The sequence below is a fragment of the Neofelis nebulosa genome, chromosome 10 (assembly GCF_028018385.1).
Source record: "Neofelis nebulosa isolate mNeoNeb1 chromosome 10, mNeoNeb1.pri, whole genome shotgun sequence".
Taxonomy (NCBI): Eukaryota; Metazoa; Chordata; class Mammalia; order Carnivora; family Felidae; genus Neofelis; species Neofelis nebulosa.
The window spans coordinates 62995132-63007611 of NC_080791.1; the positions used below are offsets into that span (position 1 = coordinate 62995132).

Here is a 12480-nt window from a genome sequence, read left to right on the forward strand (position 1 = left end):
CCAGGAAGAAACTCCCTATGAGAGAAAATTATTTGTTTTATGAAGCCAAAGGAAAAAAACAAGAACAAACACATTCAAATTTATGGTTCAGAACTCAGCAAGACCTTTGTGTCTTCAGAATGATAAACCTTATCAGAAAGACAGAGGTATACACAGGGTATACTGGAAGGGAACAGCACAAGGTTGACAGGAAGAGTCAGTATGCAAAATCAGGTCATCCATTTCTGACAGCCATGCTCTAAGGGTACTATCCAGTTCCGGAGGGGAAAAGAAGACATAGCAGGTGTCATTTCAGGTACAGCCAGGATTATGAACCCTAACATGAAGCATTCAGTTTTCTAACAGAGAAGTCAAGCTGGGTAACAGTGAGCTTACAGGAGATGACGCTATGATGTCTCTGAAACTGTAGAGAGATGTATTATGAAGCAGAAAATATCAGCACAGAACCCTAGTGGAGGAGGAGGGAGTAGGCAGGACAAGTAGCAAGAGCAATACAAAGTTCAGTCTAAGAGCCACTGGTAACAAACACAGGAACTTCAGTCCAGGAAATAAACAAAAGTCTCAGAACTAGAAATCTAGATTAGTGTGAATATGAACTGCCTGACTGAAACTCTGAACCCTCACCTTGCAAAAAACATCAAGAGACTGGAATTGTCCAAAGATCCAAAAATAGTCAAGGGATTGGAATCAATAATTTGGATCAAAAAATATATTTCCTGGGTTCCTCTTAAACTTTAAACCCCTTTTAAACAGGGTCAGGTGGAAGATACACATCAAACTAAGGCAAAGCATGACCAAAGGCAAAGCAGAGGCATATGCAAGGATCTGTAGCCACATCATGGAGAGATGGGAAAACCATGGAGAGAGACATCTGATTATGCCTGTGGGGATCACAGAAGGCTTCACAAATGAGGCAACATGAGAGAGGAAAGTTGAATAATGGAACAGAATGTTCCAGAATGACTCACTAGCACTAAAAGGAACTCCAAACTCATAAAGTGTGGAATTCTTGATGGAAAGCTAAGAAGAGATCAATATTAATGAAGCAGTGCAGAGGGATGAGATTTGAGAGGAAGGTTGGCCCAGACTATGGCAGGTCTTAAGTGCTCTTCTAGATGGCACTACATGTTAATAAGAGGTCAAGGAACTTGTTTAAGCACAGCAGTGACACGGATAGATTAGTGCTTTGATAGATTTCTTTCATAGTGTTCTGGGCATAGGAAGATGATGTGATAATAGAGTGAAGTAAGCATTAGATCAAGTCTTTACTGGAAAATTCTATCAAATATTTAAGAAAGAAACAATGACAATCCTTACAATAGAAATAATAATGCAAACTTTTAGAAAACAGAGGAAAAAGGAACACTTTCCAATCCATCTTACAAGGCCAGTATTAATCTGATGACGAAATCTTATAGACAGTACAAGATAGGAAAATCCAAACCAAAGTCCCTCATGAGCAGAGATATAAAAATCCTTAACAAATGATTAGCAAATACTATCCAACAATATATAAAAAGATTATTATATCATGAGTAGGTGGGTCTTCCCAAGAATGCACAGTAGTTTATCATTCAAAAGTAAATTGTCATATTAACAAAATAGTAAAAAGTATACATATCATATCATCATCCTAATAGAGACAAAAATAAAATCATATGAAAACAACATTTACTCATAATAATAATAGAAAAAATGCTCAGCATATGGGAAATAATAAGGAATTTCCCAAACATGGGAAAAAAAGGCATTAATGTAAACCTTCAATATCATACACAATAGTAAAAAGTTGAGGACTTTCTCCCTAAAATCAGGATTATCAATGGATATTCATGATTGCACTACAGGTGTTAACCACTGAAATAAGACAAAAAATAAAATCTTAGGGATTGGAAAATAAGAAGTAAAATGTAATCACTTGCAAACAACATGGATGTATGTAGGAAAGCCTAAGATCTGTACTAATAATTGAATTTAGCAAGATAACATGATACAAAGTCAATACAAAATTGATTTTCTGCATTTCTACAAACTAGCTATGAAAAAATTGGAAAACTAAATTTACAGTTATTATGTACAATTGCATCAAAATATATCAAATACTCAGGGATAAACTTGATAAAATATTTCTGAGTCCCTAAATCACTACTAAGAGAAATTAAAGATCTAACTTAATGGAGAGAAATACTATATTCATGAATTTGTATCCTTGAAAATTGCTCCAACTGTGAGAAGGGTGGGCAGAACATATCATGCAAATTGGTGTCAAAAGAAAGCTGGAATAGCAATATTTATACCGGACAAAATAGACTTTAAAACAAAGACTATAACAAGAAACAAAGAAGGGCACTATATAACAAAAGAGGACAATCCAACAAGATATAACCACTGTAAATATTTATGCACCCAACATAGAAGCACCGAAACACATAAAATAGTTAATAACAAATATAAAGGAACTGATCAATAATAATATAATAATAGTAGGAGACTTTAATGCCCTACTTACATCAACAGACAGAGCATCTAAACAGAAAATCAACAAGGAAACAATGGCTTTGAATGACACACTGGAACAAATAGTTCTGACAGATATATTCAGAACATCCCATCCTAAAACAACAGAATATAAATTATTCTCAAGTACATACAGAACATTCTCCAGAATGGATCACATATTAGCCCACAAAACAAGCCTCAACAAATACAAGAAGATCAAAATCCATGAATATTTTCTGAGCACAATGCTATGAAACTACAAATCAACAAGAAAAAAAACAGAAGGACCATAAATACATGGAGGCTAAATAACATGCTACAAAACAATGAATGGGTCAAGCAGGAAATCAAAGAAGAAATTAAACAGTACATGAAAACAAATGAAAATGAAAACGCAATGGTCCAAAACCTCACATGCAGCAAAAACAGTTCTAAGAGGGAAGTTTACAGCAATACAGGCTTACCTCAAGAAGCAAGAAAAATCTCAAATAAACAACCTAAATTGCACCAAAAGGAGCTACATAAAGAATAAACAAAACCCAAAACCAGCTGAAGAAAGAAAATAATAAAGGTTAGAGCAGAAATAAATGATATAGAAACTAAAAAAAAATAGAGCATATCAATGAACCAGGAGATAATTCTTTGAAGAAAACATCAATACAATTGATAAACCATTAGCCAGACTTACCAAGAAAAAATGGAAAGGACTCAAATATATAAAATCATGAATGAAAAAGGAAAAGAACAAACAACACCACAGAAATACAAACAATTGCAAGAGAATATTATGAAAAACTATATGCCAACAAATTGGACAACTTTGAAGAAATGGATAAATTTTTAGAAACATATGAACTACCAAAACTGAAACAGAAAAAAATATATAGAAAATTTGAACAAACCAATAACCAGCAAAGAAATTGAGTAAGTAATTTAAAAACTCCCAATAAACAAAAGTCTAGAACCAGATGTCTTCACAGGGGAATTCTACCAAACATTTAAAAAAGAGTTAATACTTATTTTTCTCAAACTATTCCAAAAAATAGAAAAGAAATGAAAAGTTCCAAATTCATTCTATGAGGCCAGCATTACCCTGATACCAAAACCAGATAAAGACTCCACTACAAAAGAGAACTATAGGGGCACCTGGGTGGCTCAATCGGCTGGGCATCTGACTCTTGGTTTCAGCTCAGGTCATGATCTCACAGTTCACGGGATCGAGCCTCACATGGGGCTCTGTTCCAGCAGCGCGGAGCCTGCTTGGGATTCTCTCTCTCGCTCTCCCTCTGCCCCTCTCCCGTTCTCTCTCTCCCAAAATAAATAAATTTTTAAAAAGAGGAACTACAGGCCAATATCCCTGCTGAACATAGATGCAAAAGTTTGTCAACAAAATGCTAACAAACCAAATTCAAAATACACTTTAAAAAAATCATTCACCATAATCAAGTGGGATTTATTCCTGGGTTGCAAGGGTGATCCAATACTCACAAATCATTTATTGTGATACATCACATCAATAAAAGAAAGAATAAGAACCATATGACATTTCACTAGATTCAGAAAAAGCATTTCACAAAGTACAACATCTATTCATGATAAAAACCTTCAACAGAAAAAGGGAACATACCTCAACATAATAAAGGACATCTATAGAAAACCCACAGCTAACATCATCCTTACTGGGGAAAAACAGAGTTTTTCCTCTAAAGTCAGGAACAAAACAAGGATGTCCACTCTTACCACTTTCATTCAACATAGTACTAGAAAGTCCTAACATCAGCAATCAGACAACAACAAATAAATAAAAAGCAGCCAAACTGGTAAGGAAGTAGTAAAACTTACACTATTTGCAGATAACATGATCCACACATAGAAAATCCAAAAAACTCCACCAAAAAAACTGCTAGAGCTAATCAACAAATTCAGTAAAGTCTCAGGATACAAAACCAATGTACAGAAATCAGTTACATTTCCATACACCAATAATGAAGCAGGAAAAAGAGAAATTAAGAAAACAATACCATTTAAAACTACACCCAAAATAATAAGATATCCAGGAAAAAAACCTAACCAAAGATGTGAAAGACCTATACTCTAAGAACTATACAACACTGATGAAAGAAATTGAAGAGGACACAAAAGAAATGGAAAGATATTCCATACTCACGGATTGGGAGAACAAATATTATTAAAATGTCCATACTAGCCAAAGCAGTCTGCACACTTAACACAATCCCTATCAAAATACAAACAGGATTTTTTACAGAACTAGAACAAACAATACTAAAATTTGTATGAAACCACAGAAGATCCTGAATAGCCAAAGCAACCTTGAAAAGAAAAGCAAAGCTGGAGGCATCACAATTCTGGACTTCAAGTTATTTTGCAAAGCTGTAGTGATCAAGACAAATGGTAATAACACAGAAGTAGATATATATAGATCAATAGAACAGAATGAAAAATACAGAAATAAACTCACAATTATATGGTCAATTAATCTTCAACAAAGCAGGAAAGAATATCCAATGAATGAATTGGATGAGACAGTCTTTTCAACAAATGGTCTTGGGAAAACTGGCCAGCCGAATGCAAAAGAATGAAACTGGACGACTTTCTTATACCAATCACAAAAATAAATTCAAAATGGATTTCCAAATGACATATTTGATAAAGGGTTAGTATCCAAAATAAATAAAGAACTTACAAAACTCAACACTCAGAAAACAAATAATCCAATTTAAAAATAGGCAGAAGACATGAACAGACATTTTTCTGAATAAAACATACAGATGGCCAAGAGACACATGAAAAGATGCTCAGCATCACTAATCACCAGCGAAATGCAAATCAAAACTACAATGAGATATCACCTCTCACCTATCAGAATGGCTAAAATCAACAATACGATGAAACAACATGTGTTGGTGAGGATGTGGAGAAAAAGGAATACTAGTGCACTTTTGGTGGGAATGCAAACTGGTGCAGCCACTGTGGAAAATAGTATGGAGGTTTCTCAAAATTTAAAAATAGAGCTACCACACAATCCAGCAATCACACTACTGGGTATTTACCCAAAGAATACAAAAATACTAATTCAAGGGGATACATGTGCCCTTATGTTTATAGCAGCATTACTTACAATAATGAAGATATTGAAGCAGCCTAAATGTCCTTTGATTAATGAATGGATAAAGATGTGGTATGTATATACCTATCTATCTATCTACTCTATAGAGAGATCTATAGATAGATAGATAGATAGATAGATAGATAGATACAGATAGGTATAGATATAAATATATATAATGGCATATTATTCAGCCATAAAAAGAATGAAATCTTGCCATTTGCAACAGCGTGGATGGAGCTAGAGAGTATTATGCCAAGCAAAATAAGTCAGAGAAAGACAAACACCATATGATTTCACTAATCTGTGGAATTTAAGAAACAAAAGAGACAAGCAAAAGGGAAAAAATAAGAGAGACATACACACAAACCAAGAAACAGACTTAATTATAGAGAACAAACTGATGGCTACCAGAGGGGGAAGTGCAGGGAGTAGGGGGATGGGTTAAATAGATGATAGGGATTAAGGAGTGCAATTGTCATGATGAGCACAGGGTGATATATGGAAGTGTTGAATTACTATATTGTACACCTGAAATTAATATATAACACTGTATGTTAACTAACTGGAATTTTTTTTAAAAACCTAAAATTAAATTAAAAAAAAAAAAAGTAAATGGTTAACCTAAAAAGTCTTGAGTGACTACCTACTGGTGCTTTCCATGGGACTGGGGGCTGAGTACTTCTATCCCCTAAGCCACGCCTTGACATACATCTAAGATCATTGGGGGCTATGGCAAAAGACATCAAGCCTTGATACACACAGGAAAAAAGATTAAAAAGAGCCTCATGGAGGACCTAGGGAGTACACAAGAAGGTCTAGGGCAATTCTGGGCTCCAATTTGTGCAACAGCCCAGGCCCCAGGGGAGAGGAGAAGTTGTACTCTCAGCAACAAAGGCATAAAAGACAGGTGTAGCCAAGAGAATAGAAGCAGTTACAGAAGGCAGTTCCATTTGGAGAGGATCTCTCCAGGACCTCCTAGCAGGAAGTAACCAGGGGCCAAGAGGAGGGGAGGGCAGGGGGCTGTTTTCTTGCTCTGTTTTCCTAGGTATTGGTTCCAGTTGCTCTGCCTCTCTTTCTCCCACTCCTTTGGCTTTCTCATCTTGCTTCCTTCATTTAATCCTTCTGACTTTGGCCCTCTTTTTCCTAAGATCTTGCCTACAGAGACAAAAGCCTGAGATCTGGAAAACCAGTGAGAAAAAGGAGACTCAGGTCTCCTCTGGACATGTTGGAGTAGAAACCCCTGTCTTAGAAACGAGCAACCAAAGTCTGCCTCACAGAGCCTGACACAGGGGAGGTTTGCTGTCAAAGCTGAAAGAATGGTGCCAACAGGAGATCCTCCCATTTAAATTATGGATCCAAGATCCTAAAAAGAGATAGCGATTGAATTTACCCATATCTGATTTTTTTTAAATCAATAACTAGAAATAGACATCAAATTATCATAATAATAGAGAACATTGGTCAGAACAGTATTAGCCAACAGTACACTGAAGGGAAAGTTCTCAAGACATTCTACTTCAAGTCTAGACATAGACACAGATGTTGACTATCACTCTTTCTTTATATTTAGAAACTTATAAATGTTTTACTTTAAGATGCAAAATAAAAATTTACAATCGTCAATCTTATCTAATGATAGGAAATACATTCTTCTACCAAAAAAATGTGGGGAAAAAAATTACTGAAAAGCAATTTGCCTTGGAGAGTAAAAGAGCTGTATTTTGAGAAATGTCTTAAAATTTTAACAATAGACATTAGAAGGTTTCGTAGGTAACAAGCCAATTAGGAAATACAAAGAGAGACAAAAGTAATAATAATAGAAAACATCCCCAAAATATCTATAACAAAAAGGAAAAACACAGATTTCTCAATGGAAAGAATCAATGGGTAAAGACATCAGTTCTCCCATAACTAATTTGTATTTTTTTAAATATAATACTCCAGGGGCGCCTTGGTGGCTCAGTGGGTTAAGCGTCTGACTTCATCTCGGGTCGTGATCTCATGGTTTGTGATCTCATGGTTTGCGGGATCTCAAACCCGCATCAGGCTCTGCGCTGACTGTGCAGAGCCTGCTTGGGATTCTCTTTCTCCCTCTCTCTCTGCCCCTCCCCTGCTCTCTCTCTCTCTCTCTCTCAAAATAAATAAATAAACTTAAAAAATATATATAATATTCCAAGAAAATAACATTTAAATTAATTAACATTAATTTAAAACATTTTTTGAAGTTATTACTTAGAATTTCCCCTACCATGTGGTAAATACATGTTTTTAGTGACACTAAAAACAGAAAAGATTGTCCTGGGAGGCAGTGACCTTTGAATATATGTTGGAATTTAATATAGGACTAAAAAAGTGCATTCAGGATAGTGGGAGAAAAAGGCTTATTTACTGAATGGTGCTGGAACAATGGTTTAACTATTAGTGGGGTGAAATTAATGTACTTTTTCACTCCATGTGAAATTTCAAATTCATTTAAAAATTAAATTTAAGGGGCGCCTGGGTGGCTCAGTCGGTTGAGCGTCCGACTTCAGCTCAGGTCACGATCTAGCGGTCCGTGAGTTTGAGCCCCGCGTCGGGCTCTGGGCTGATGGCTCAGAGCCTGGAGCCTGCTTCCGATTCTGTGTCTCCCTCTCTCTCTGCCCCTCCCCCGTTCATGCTCTGTCTCTCTGTCTCAAAAATAAATAAAACGTTAAAAAAAAATTTTTTTTTAATTAAATTTAAAATAAACTTCGGTAAAGAATATGCTAGTAAATACTTATTGAAATACTAGATTTTATATTATTAAAAGTTTAAAAGTCATGAAATAATATTAAAAAGTACAATTGTTATGACCACATAAAAGTTTGTGTATGCAGGTGAGTAAATCATTTTTTAGAAAAGACAGAATTTAATGGAAAATGAATTGGAGGAAATATTTCCAGAAAATTCAACAGAGGTAATACCCTTAAGATATAATGAAATTTTTTAAAGAAGATATAATGAAATCCATACAAATTAATAAGACTGTATACTCCAAACTGAGCACTTGAAAAACATTATTGCACTTAATACTACAAGGTAAGTTGCACATAAAGACAAAAGAGAAAACTAATGAAGAAGCCCATAAATGGAAAATATATCTTTGAAAATGTCAAAGCTCACTCAACAGTGAAGTGAAAACTGAACCAAAATTGAAATATCACTTTTACTCACTCTATTAATAAAGACTTTTAAGTTAAATTTCCTAATTTGGAATGTGATGAAATGGATGGATATGATGAAATAAACACAGTCTTAAACTCTGGGTGTGTAAAGTACTACAATGTCTCTATGAAGCAACATTTCAGTATATTTCAAGATTATTTAAAATATCCATATTCTCCTACAGGGGCAGAATAACCTCTTGAAAGACAATTTGGGGGAGGAGCCAAGATAGCAGAACAGCATGGAAGCTTTTTGTGTGTCTCGCATCCATGAAATACAGCCAGACCAACACTAAACATCCTACACACCTAGAAAACTGATTAGAAGATTAACACAACAATCTGCACAACCTGAACCACAGAATTCAGGAGGTATGCAGCACAGAGAGGTGAACTTGGGGAGCGAGAAGCTGTAGTGGAAAGGGGGCCACTTTTGCGGGTGGAGAGAGGACGGAGACTGGGGAGGGGGGAGTATACAGTAAAAGCACCCCTCCCCAAAAACAGCTGGAGAGAAAGTGGAAAATTGGAAACAGCCACAGGGACTAAACTAAAAAGGGAGAAAAGAGAAAGGAGAGGGTTTAAATTCCATTAAGACGGTAAACAAGGGGAGAGCAAAGGCTGCAACTCCACAGTTCAATACCTGGCAGTGCTCTGGTGGGAAAGGTGAATCCCCAGGAACAGAGTGGGGTCCAGGAGGTTTTCAGGCCGCACGGGGAAAAGTGGTTCCACTGCTGGAAGGACATTTCGTAGAGGCTGTTGAAGCCACCTGGCCTCAGCAGACCCCGGAAGGCAGCCACATTCGCTGGTGCTGGGGCAAGGTTGTTGAGGGTGAAGCCCAGTGGCAGATGTGTGTTGCAATTTTCCATGGTCCCTGAAATGCTGCTGCTACACTGTCTCATGATCTTTTTTAGGGGCGGGCTGGCACCTGGCCATAGTCTCAGGGCACCAGCAACAGCAGGGTCCAGTGGGCATTCCTGGGTGCAGCCAACATTCGGCCATTACTCATTCAGCCATTGCTGGGTGAGACCCTCCCGCAGACCAGAAGGGCGGGGTGGGTCAAAGCCGCAGTTCTTCGGAAGTAAGGGGCCAGGGAAAATAGCCACACCTGAGACAAAACTCGGGCGAGAGGTACTGCCTGGGGACTGGTCACGGAGAGTGGAAAAGAGGAGAGTCGATGAGAGCTGAAGACAGAGGACCGGTGCACAATTGCTGATCAGGGAGAACAGACTGGGTGGCTGGGTGGCGCCGTTTTTCACCACTCCCGTATATGCATATGCGTGTGCACCAACAAGCACCGCAACAAACCACCCCAGTAGGCTAGCAGCGCCATCTAGTGGAGAGCGGAGCTGTTACACCGGGGCCTGCCTAACTGGGCCAACTTCACTCTTCAAGAACACAAACCTCACCGTGGGCTTAATTTATTGACTACAAAGAGCTACATAGACTGACCGACCTCTAGGGGAAAACAAAGCAATTTCAGTCCTACTTCAATCTGTTAGCAGGTTCATCTATTCAATTTTTTTTCCCTTTTTCCTTTTTCTCTTTTACAATTCTTTTCTTTTTCTTGAATAAAGAGAAAAAAACTCATTTTTATTTTTAATTTTTATTAAAAATATCTCTCTTTAATTTTTATTACTATATTTTTTGCTTTTGTGTAAATTTTCTCAAATTCTACTTTACTTTCATCCTTTTATTTTAGTCTACTTCAGTGTACTCACCTTTTCAAATTTTCAAACAATTTCCTTTTTTTCTTTCTTTTCTTCTCTTTTTCCTTTCTTTTCTTTTTCTTGAATGCAGAAACAGAAAAACTTCATTTTTACTTTCAATTTCTTTTAAATATTTTTATTTAATTTTTATTACTATATTTTTGCTCTTATGTAAATTTTTTCAAATTCTATCTTACTCCCATCATTTTATTTCAGTCTACTACAGTGTATTCACTTTTTCAAATTTTGAAACGATTTTTTTGTCTTTATTTTTCTATTTTTTATCTTTTTTCTCTTTTTCCTTTCTTTTTTCTTAAATACGGAAAACGAAAAAGTTCATCTTTCTTTTTAATTTTTATTAAAAACATTTTTCTATACGTTTTTTGTACTATATTCTCTACTTTTGTGTATTTTAGTCTACTTTAGTGTATTCACTTTATCAAATTCTCAAACGATTTCCTTTTTTTCTTCTCCCTCCTTTTTTTTTTTTTGTTTATTTGTTTGTTTCTCTAATCTGTCAAACCACTTTCAACACCGACACCAAAACACACCTAGGATCTAGCATCATCTATTCGATTTTTGTGTGTCTGTGTTTTTAATTTTAATATTTTTTTAATTTCAATTTTTCTACCTCATTAATTCCTTTTCTTCCTTCAAAATGAAAAAAAGAAGGAATTCATTCTAAAAGAAAGAGCGCGAAGAAACGACAGCCAGGGATTTAACCAACACAGACACAAGCAAGATGTCTGAACCAGAATTTAGAATCACGATAATAAGAATACTAGCTGGAGTTGAAAATAGATTAGAATCCCTTTCTGCAGATATAAAAGAAGTGAAAAATAGCCAAAATAAAATTAAAAATGCTATAACTGAACTGTAATCATGGATGGATGCAGTGGCGGCAAGGACGGATGAGGCAGAACAGAGAATCAGCAATATAGAGGATGAACTTATACAGAATAACGAATCAGAAAAAAAGAGGGAGATTAATACAAAAGAGCACGATTTAAGAATTAGAGAAATCATGGGGTGCCTGGGTGGCTCAGTAAGTTAAGTGTCCGACTTTGGCTCAGGTCAAGATCTCAGGTTCGTGAGTTAGAGCCCCACGTCAGGTTCTGTGCAGACAGCTCAGAGGCTGGAGCCTGCTTCAGATTCTGTCTCTCTCTCTCTCTCTGCTCCTCCCCTACTCATGCTCTGTCTCTCTCTCTCTCCTTCAAAAATAAATAAAAACATTTTAAAAAAAAGAATTAGAGAAATCAGTGAGTCATTAAAAAGGAACAACACCAGAATCATAAGGAAGACAGAGAAATAGGGGTATAAGGGTTATGTGAGCAAATCATAGCGGAAAACTTTCCTAACCTGGGGAAAGACACAGACATCAAACTCCAGGAAGCACAGAGGACACCCATTAGATTCAACAAAAACCGACCATCAACAAAGCATATCCTAGTCAAATTCACAAAATACTCAGGCAAGGAGAGAATCATGAAAGCAGCAAAGGAAAAAAAGTCCCTAACCTACAAGGGAAAAAAGATCAGGTTTGCAGCATACCTATCCACAGAAACCTGGCAGGCCAGAAAGGAGTGGCAGGATATATCCAGTGTGCTGAATCAGAAAAATATGCAGCCAAGAATTCTTTATCCAGCAAGGCTGTCATTCAGAATAGAAGGAGAGATAAAAAGTGTTCCAGACAAAAAAAGTAAGTGAGTTTGTGACCAGTAAACCAGCCCTGAAAGAAATTTTAAGGGGGACTCTCTGAGGGGACAAAAGATGAATATATGTGTGTGTGTGTGTGTATATATATATATATATCAAAAGCAACAAAGATTAGAAAGGACCAGAGAACACCACCAGAAACTCCAACTCTACAAGCATCATAATGGCAATAAATTTATATCTTTCAGTACTCACTCTAAACATCAATGGACTCAATGCTCCAATCAAAAGACATAGGGTAACAGAA

General features: G+C 36.4%; 1 protein-coding gene across 2 annotated transcripts in view; it reads right to left on the reverse strand.

Moving 5' to 3' along the window:
- Positions 1 to 10303, reverse strand: part of LOC131487362 (olfactory receptor 52L1-like) — a 65805-nt gene extending 55502 nt beyond the window's left edge. For both annotated transcript variants that reach the window (XM_058688009.1, XM_058688008.1), the window contains exon 1: positions 9452 to 10303. The gene's annotated coding sequence lies outside the window, so the exon portion shown is untranslated. The remainder of the gene's footprint in view (positions 1 to 9451) is intronic.
- Positions 10304 to 12480: the final 2177 nt, after the last annotated feature.